The following is a 6,572-nucleotide window of genomic DNA, read 5'->3' as shown; positions in this document are numbered from 1 at the left end:
GAATTTTAAAAGGATTGCTAGGGCTTCTCTAAAAAGGTATTGTAAAAAGAATGGCTTAAACCACAGAGATTTATTATCCCCGTTTTAAGGGCGTGAAGTCTGAGAGCCAAATGTCCACAGGATTCATTTTTTAGGAATCTGTGCAGGAACACCTTTCCATGCCTCTTTCTAAGCTACTTGCTGCTAGTTTGCTGGCATTCTTGGGGAGTCTCCTGTATGCCCTGATTTGCAGATATCTGTCCACTGTGTGTCTGTCTGTCTATATGTATACATCTCTGTGTTCCCTGAGAGCAACAATTACACTGGGTTGGGACTCACCCTAGGAACACCCTTAATAACTACAGCTGTGCATAGTTACCGACTGATATTTTCTGAGAGTTGCAACATTGTGGCATTCTGTCATTTCGAGTTTAAGTTGCCTTCTCTAACTATGGTGTCTTTTGTGATATGTAATCTTATCCAGCTACTGTTATGGCAAAGATGAAGAGAGTGGAGGAGATGGTGAGGTATGGGGGAAGGGAGAGCTTCTGGTGGGCCCATGTTGGGCATCCCTTCCCCCTGAGGGACCAGCCACAGAATGGTATAGAATAGAATAGAGTTTATTCAGGCCTTGGGGAGGGGAGTTAAGGGGGTAGTAGGGGCAGAAAGAGAGAGAGAAAAAAAAGGGGAAGAGAGAGGAGTAGAGGAGAAGTCAGCCTTGAGCATATGGAGAGGGGGGAAGGGAATGGGGAGAGAGGGACAAAGGAGTAAGAGGACAAGAAAGCAAAAGAAGAGAGCAAGAGAGCAAGGAGGGGGCAAGCAGCCCCTTTTATAGTGCCAGGTCACTGTGGGGTGGAGATTAGAGAGAATCCTAACAAGTACATTTGCACAGGTGATCCATTGTTGACTAGAATTCACAACATGTGCCTGAGACAAATTTCCTGGCATAGTCTAGCTTCAAGTCTTTACAGCAGGGGCTTGGGATGGGATGAGGATGGCATCCTTCTCCTGGACAATCCACTGTTCCTATAGTAACAGCAGAGAGACATAACACACCTGCTGTGGACGGCACAGCTACAGGCGTCCTCTGTAGTGGTTTGCCCAGCGTTTGTCACATTGATGAGAAGACTGGCCATGAATGCCAAGAAGGAGGATCTGTGATTCTGGTCTGCATCCATTCCTGGAAGACACTAGAAACGGCCCCAGAATCTTGCAGGGTTAAAGTATTGGAGCCCTTTGCCACCTTTTGAGCAGCCAATATCAGAACTGTTTCTGAGCTACAGATCTGAAGGGTCAGTCAGTGGAAACCCCCAACTCCACTCTGTTGTGACCACTAGGGATCAGCACACATGCTCTGCTGCCTACCCCACCTATGGGCATTGCCACACAATACTCCTGCAAGACAAACAGAGAAAGTGGCTTGAAATACAATACACATTGTATTAAAGTCCACTGCTTACAACTGAAGAAGCCAGAGAGATTAGACATACACCAAGAGGTCTCATTGAGAGAAACCCCTTGCTAAAACCTTTCATGGATATGGGAAAGTGGTCCTCCCAACAGATGTATATCAACATTAAAAACAATAAATATGAGAAAACTAAATGATACTTCGTAGATTTCATAACTCTAGAGTAACAGATTCCAAAGTGGATGATAGAGAATTCAAATGTATTTTTTTTTTCAAAAAGTTCAATAATGTCTCTGAAAATGAATTTAAACAATCAAATTGGCTAGAGAAAGCAATTCAAAATATGTATGAGTATTTAATGTATTTAGTAAAGAGAAATTCTGGGGGTTGTTTTGTTTGTTTGTTTGTTTGGTTTTGTCTCCACAGAGTTTCTCTGTGTAGCCCTTGGCTGTCCTGGAACTCATTCTGTAGACTGGGCTGACCTTGAACTCAGAGATCCACCTGCCTACAAACCACCAGGTTTCAAACTTGGGACAAATACCTGAGATACCAATTTAACATACCGTAGTGGACCTGGCCACCAGGTTCTCCCGCCAGTCCCTCAGTCCCTGCCTGTTACAGGGCCCTCTTGGCTGTCATTCTCTGCCCCCTACCCTGAATGCTGCAGCTCAGGGCTGCCCTTCCCCCCATAATCCAGCCAGTTTGGTTGCCTGCTCTGTACTTTTGGCCTCCTGCCTGTAGTACTTAATTCCCTTACCCTTCCCCTCCCCCTTCCCCTCCTCTCCCCCTTCCCCTCCCCCTACCCTCCCCTTCCCCTTCCTCCTCCCCTTCCCCTCCCCTTCCCCTTCCTCCTCCCCTTCCCCTCCCCTTCCCCTTCCCTTCCCCTTCCCCTTCCTCCTCCCCTTCCCTCTCCCCTCCCCTTCCCCTCCCCTTCCCCCTTCCCTCCCCTTCCCCTTTCCCCTCCCTTCCCCTCCCCTTCCTCCTCCCCTTCCCCTCCCTCCTCCCCTTCCCCCTCCCCTCCCCCCTCCCCTCCCCTTCCCCCTCCCCTTCCCTTCCCCTCCACTTCCCCCTTCCCTCCCCTTCCCCTCCCCTTCCTCCTCCCCTTCCCCTCCCCTTCCCCTTCCTCCTCCCCTTCCCCCTCCCTTCCCCTTCCTCCTCCTCTCCCCTCCCTTTCCCCCTCCCTTTCCCCCTCCCTTCCCCTTCCTCCTCCCCTCCCCTTCCCCCTCCCCTCCCCTTCCCCCTCCCTTCCCCTCCCCCTTCCCCTCCCTTCCCCTTCCCCTCCCCTTCTCCCCACACAGTCCAGCTCAGGGCCTCTGGCTGTGCTCGCCCACATACCTGCCTGATAAACTCTCTCCTCCACCGTACCTAAGAGCAGTTGTGTTTTCTTTCTCTCCCTTTTTCTTTTCTTTTTCATTCACCTCATGCTGGGATTAAAGGTGTGTGCTACCACTGCACCAGCTAAGACAGATTTTTTAAAAAACCAAGCAAACAAAAACCCAAAAATCATGCAATGAAAAGCTTAGTCAATCAGAATTTTAAAAAATCAGCTGAAAACCTCGATACACCAGATCAAGTAGAAGAAATAACATTGGCACTTCAAATTGTTTCTTCCAATATAATATGTTTAGATGCTTTTTCAAAACAGGTTTGCCGTCAGAACACAGGTGTTGTGAAAGCCACAGCTAAATCAAAGCAAAAATGGGAAAGGAAAAGACTCACATCAACATCGTCGTAATTGGACACGTAGATTCTGGCAAGTCCATTACAACTGGCCACCTGATCTACAAATGCGGTGGGATCAACAAATGAACCATCAAAAAAAAGTTTGAGAAGGAGGCTGCCGAGATGGGAAAAGGCTCCTTCAAGTACGCCTGGGTCTTGGACAAACTTAAAGCTGAGCGTGAGTGTGGTATCACTATTGACATCTCCCTGTGGAAATTTGAGACCAGCAAACACTACGTGACTATCATTGATGCCCCAGGGCACAGAGACTTCATCAAAAACATGATTACTGGTACATCTCAGGCTGACTGTGCTGTCCTGATTGTTGCTGCTGGTGTTGGTGAATTTGAAGCTGGTATCTCCAAGAACGGGCAGACCCGTGAGCATGCTCTTCTGGCTTACACCCTGGGTGTGAAACAGCTAATTGTTGGTGTCAACAAAATGGATTCCACCGAGCCACCATACAGTCAGAAGAGATACGAGGAAATCATTAAGGAAGTCAGTACCCACATTAAGAAAATTGGCTACAACCTTGACACAGTAGCATTTGTGCCAATTTCTGGTTGGAATGGTGACAACATGCTGGAGCCAAGTGCTAATATGCCATGGTTCAAGGGATGGAAAGTCACCTGAAAGATGGCAGTGCCAACAGCACCACGCTGCTGGAAGTTTGGACTGCATCCTTCCACCAACTCGTCCAACTGACAAACCTCTGCGACTGCTCCTCCAGGATTTCTACATCGGGGGTATTGGGACTGTCCCCGTGGGCCGAGTGGAAACTGGTGTTCTCAAACCTGGCATGGTGGTTACCTTTGCTCCAGTCAATGTAACAACTGAAGTCAAGTCTGTTGAAATGCACCACGAAGCTTAGAGTGAAGCTCTTCCTTGGGACAATGTGGGCTTCAATGTAAAGAACGTGTTTGTCAAAGATCTTAGACGTGGCAATGTTGCTGGTGACTGCAAAAATGACCCACCAATGGAAGCAGCTGGCTTCACTGCTCAGGTGATTATCCTGAACCATCCAGGACAAATTAGTGCTGGCTGTGCTCCTGTCCTGGATTGTCACACAGCCCACATAACAGGCAAGTTTGCTGAGCTTAAATAAAGATAGATCGTCGTTCTGGTAAGAAGCTGGAAGATGGCCCCAAATTCTTGAAGTCTGGTGATGCTGCCATTGTTGGTATGGTTTCTGGCAAGCCCATGTGTGTTGAGAACTTCTCTGACTATCCTCCACTGGGTTAGTGACATGAGGCAGACAGTTGCTGTGGGTGCCATCAAAGCTGTGGACAAGAAGGCTGCTGGAGCTGGCAAAGTCACCAAGTCTGCCCAGAAAGCTCAGAAGGCTAAATGAATATTACCCCTAACACCTGCCACCCAAGCCTTAATCAGTGGTGGAAGAACGGTCTCAGAATGTTTGTCTTAATTGGCCATTTAAGTTTAATAGTAAAAGACTGGTTGATGATAACAATGCATCATAAAAACTTCAGAAGGAAAGAATGTTTTGTGAACTATTTTTTGTGTGTGTGTGTGTGGCAGTTTTAAGTTATTAGTTCTCAAAATCAGTACTTTTTAATGGAAACAACTTGACCAAAAATCTGTCACAGAATTTTGAGACCTATTAAAACAAGTTTAATAATAATAATAATAATAATAATAATAATAATAATATGTTTAGACAGAAACAAACACCAAACAAACAGACCCAAGAAAGACTGAAGAGGGCCTTTGAGAGCTCTCAGCAGCTTTTATAGTCTGAGCAGGAAGTGCTCATTCAGAAGGTTCCGGAGCTGACTGGTTCAAGTACACTGACCTCAGCAGATTAATCCGACAAGGTGATCCCTGCCCCTGGCCTCTCTCTGTCTTTTCCTTTCTTTAATAGTTTCTTGGTCACCATAGGGAAACAGCTCTGCTCTGCCATGTGCTTTCACCATGACAGCTGGTGACCAAGGCCTCTGAAACACAACCCCAAGTAAATCTTTCTCAAGTATTTTATCCTCAAGTAGTTTGCTATAGTAATGGAAAACTGACTATCATAACCAGCAAATATCTGCCCCATCAGTATAACAGAAGAAAAAGAGGTACAAGCCAAAGATGCAATTGATTTAACGGAGTATTAGCAGACAAATCCACAGTTTTAGGAAAGATGTGGGGATACTGTTTTCGCTCCCTCTTCTGGGTGTAAGACTCTCTTGGTATCTTCGCTGTGCTGGGTGAAGGGATGAATTCCCTGGTTTATGCTTATTTTCTCCTTTCCAAAGGAAAATCCCTGCTGTGCATAATAATTTTGGTTGAAAGTATCTTTCAGAACTTGAAGCGCTTCATTAACGTCCAGTGGGCCTTCAGAGTTTCTCCTGGGAAATCTGCATGTCTAATGAGCGTCCCTTTAAATATAACACAGTGCACTTCTTAAGTTTCAGTATTTCTTGCTCTATACTTTTTTAGAAAGAGGATTGACAATAGTTTTAGGCCAGCCTGATCTACATACCAGTTCGATGCTGGTCAGGGGTACATACTGAGAACCAGTCACAGAAAAACAAACAAACAAACAAACAAACAAACAAATCCAATAACAACAATGAAAAGAAATTCTAGAATTAGAAATAAATTTAAAACTCTGAGATGATTTTGGTAGCAGGTGGGGGTGTCGTAAGAAAAGGTAAATTAAAAGAAAAAAAAAAAAAAAAACCAGCCGGATACATATCTGGCTCCAAGTAAAAATATACTAGATATATAAGGATGATAGCATTAATTGAAGAAGAGAAAACAGTGGAGCAGAAAAATGTGAAGAAATGAAAGCAAAAGGTGAAAGACAAATATTCATTAAAACTGCTGGACCAGTGACAAGGTAAATGTGAAGATAAGGCCTCTGCACACAACACAATCAAACCTCTGAGAGCAAAGATAAGGAGGGACTGGAGAGCAGCCAGAACAACAGGCGCTGGAAAGTTCAACAGTACGCACCACTGTCGACTTCTCACCGGGAAGGAGGATGTTCAGATGCCATGGAAAGACATCTCCACAGGACCAGGGCTATAAAAAAAAGGACACAGAAGCACAGTTCTGTGTCCAAGAGGATGAATAAGACAAGGATGTTTTTGAATTAAACTAAGAGGGTTCACATCATTCTACTGCTCCCCGAGAAATGCTGAAGAAATGTCATCTGTCTATAGGGAAGCGGTATCAGAGAAACAATTAGACCTTCCGAGGAGTAACGATAAGGGGAGGCTTTCTTCTCTCTTAAAATACAAGGCGGCTTAAAGCAAAATGTATAAAATTGCTCCTTGAGGGTATAGTGTAATGACAGACATAAGATATGGGCAGGGATGGTGGCACCGGATAGTACAGACCTATAGCACTGATGGCTCCTACACTGCATGCGCAGTTGCCAGGTCTCTAATTAAGTAGCTGTGTGAAGTGGTTATTATTAGCCTCAGGCTCTAGCCAATTATGTTAACTGGCC

The 6,572-nt window shown here is 45.5% G+C and overlaps 1 pseudogene across 1 annotated transcript; it reads left to right on the top strand.

The window, feature by feature from the left end:
* The first annotated feature begins 3,088 nt into the window (after positions 1–3,088).
* Positions 3,089–4,463, top strand: LOC308418761 (elongation factor 1-alpha 1-like; annotated as a pseudogene). Its single transcript has one exon. The product of its transcript is annotated as an elongation factor 1-alpha 1-like (transcript).
* The last annotated feature ends 2,109 nt before the right edge of the window (positions 4,464–6,572 follow it).

Source organism: Micromys minutus (genome assembly GCF_963924665.1).
Source record: "Micromys minutus genome assembly, chromosome: 3".
Taxonomy (NCBI): domain Eukaryota; kingdom Metazoa; phylum Chordata; class Mammalia; order Rodentia; family Muridae; genus Micromys; species Micromys minutus.
This window is presented reverse-complemented; position numbering and strand designations above follow the sequence as displayed.